The sequence below is a fragment of the Mustela nigripes genome, chromosome 1 (assembly GCF_022355385.1).
Source record: "Mustela nigripes isolate SB6536 chromosome 1, MUSNIG.SB6536, whole genome shotgun sequence".
Taxonomy (NCBI): Eukaryota; Metazoa; Chordata; class Mammalia; order Carnivora; family Mustelidae; genus Mustela; species Mustela nigripes.
In genome coordinates, this window is record NC_081557.1 from 40,698,598 (window position 1) to 40,700,964 (window position 2,367).

Genomic DNA, 2,367 nt, shown 5'->3' on the forward strand with positions numbered 1-2,367 from the left:
TTCTTCCATCCCTGCCTTTTTTTTTTTTTTTAATAATATTTTATTTATTTATTTGCCAGAGAGAGGGAACCCACAAACAGCAGGGGCAGCAGGTTCCCCGCTGAGCAAGGAAGCTTGAGGTGGGACTCCATTCAAGGATTCTGGGATCATGACCTAAGCTGAAGGCAGATATTTAACCGACTGAGCCACCCAAGTGGTCCTCCATCACCCCTTCCTGACTTTACTTTCTTACTTCCCTTCTGAGGGCCAAACTGGGAGGGAACTCAGCCCCACCAAGCTCCCTAGTTCTTGTATTCAGGCCTCTGGTATCCTATCACCCCCTATCCTACTCTCAAGTCCTGAAGACTGGTGCCTAGACTCAGAGGCTGGTGGGGGGTGGCCCACAGGGCCACTGGGACTCTGTGGACTGGCTTCTAGTACCCACCCTGGGGCTATGTGAAGGTGGGTACAGCACGTTTCCCCTCTAGTTTCCCCATCTGTCATGTGACCCCTGCAGACCTCTAAGCTTCCTACCTGCCTTGCCAAATTTTTTCTGAGACCCAGTGCAAAGGAGGCTGGGCGCTGGTTGGCAGGGACCTTGCCTGGTCGGACCACACAGTGCTCCTTCAGTGGCTTTTCATTCTCAGGACTGAACCGTGGATACTGCACCCTGGGAAGGAATGGCCCAAGCTGAAGTTATTTATTCTGGGGACTTTTCCTTAAGGGAGTCACCTGAAGGGATCTGAGTTCCAGCTGAGGGTGGGGGACGGATTTCTGGCCCTGGTGCTGAGTCTGATTCTGGTAAGAGCTCAGAGTCATAGGGGTGCTCAGCAGTGTAGTGTCTGGGTTCCCGCCGCCTGGCTGTCCGCAAAGCTGTCACTGCAGCAGACCAGATCGGGTGGCTAGTCTCTTGCCACCTCCGACAGTAGGTATTACTGTGCGCCTGCTCTGTTTCCAGGAGCCGCCCTCAGCCAAACTAGTCTGCTTTTCTCCCACTTCCCATCTCTTCGTTTCAGTTTGTTCCCTGAGAGTCAGGCTCTTCACACCGACCCGGTCCAAGACATTCTCTGAGGATGCGAGTTGTCGTCGCCAGCTTCCAGTTGGATCCATGCCAAGACAGGTTTTACTTTCATTTCCCTGGCGCGCACGCCTCAACTGCTGTAGAAGTCAAGGACAGCTGGGCACTCGCCCACAGCCGGGGCAGGTCCCGTGGTCTGGACTCGTTCCTTCCAGTTCCCACCAGCCCTGGGGGGGGGGGGGGGGGGGGGCGGGGCAGGGGGCGGACTGCGGAGGTACTGTGTCTTTTGGAAAGCCCACGATTCCGTGGGAGCGGGTGGGGAGTGCGGAGAATTCGCTCTAGCTCCCCTGCAGGATCGCAAAGCGTGATCCAGATGCAAACTTCGCTTTGAGCTTGGGGCTGCTTCAACTAGCACAGCAAACCCAGGAGTGGACTCGGCTCCACTCCTCCTGGCTCCCCTGCCTGCTCCAGCGACATAGCAGCGACCACAGGAATTCCCACCTGACAGACTTGGCACACTTCTTATCAGCTCAGGTGCGCCGTGTCGCTCTAGCACTTAGAGGTCTGACGCTTGAAAACCCCGCCAATTTAATTAATTAATTAATTTATTTATTTAAAGCAAAGTACTGGAATGGCAGCTCGGGATTTTGCTAGAACCCGCGTTGTCTTCGAAAGTGTGTGTGCGTGCGCGCGCGCGCGCGCTCTCGCGTGTGTCTGCGTGTGCGTAGGTGGCCGACTGGAACCAGAGTGTTTCCCTTGGGGATCGTGGGGTATAAATTGGAAAAGTATATAAAATTTGCCAAATGTTGGCATGTGTTTTTCCCGCGTGTAACATAGTGTTCGCTTACTTATCGCTAAAGACACACGCACACACAGAAATACACAGGACTGAGTTTTCAGTTAAACGGTCGGATCTAGAAGGAAAACACCGCAGCGCGAGTTCTGCTTCTGGTGATTTGTTAACGTGGAGTTTCATCCAAGTTGCAGTGATTGTAGATTCACACTGAGTAGAAGAAGGAAGGAAGAGAAGGAAGGAGGGAAGGAAGAAACATCTTTAAAATCTCACTGTCGGGGCGCCTGGGTGGCTCAGTGGGTTAAAGCCTCTGCCTTCGGCTCAGGTCATGATCCCAGGATCCTGGGATCGAGTCCCACATCGGGCTCTCGGCTCAGCGGAGAGCCTGCTTCCTCCTCTCTCTGCCTGACTCTGCCTACTTGTGATCTCTGTCAAATAAATAAATAAAATCTTTAAAAGAAAAAAAAAAATCTCACTGTCAAGAGAAAGACAAAAAAAAGAAAGAAATGCTGGTTAGTGAAGATCCACTTTTTTCTTTTTGTGCCCAAGAATTCTTTTTTTTTTTTTTTTTTTTTTT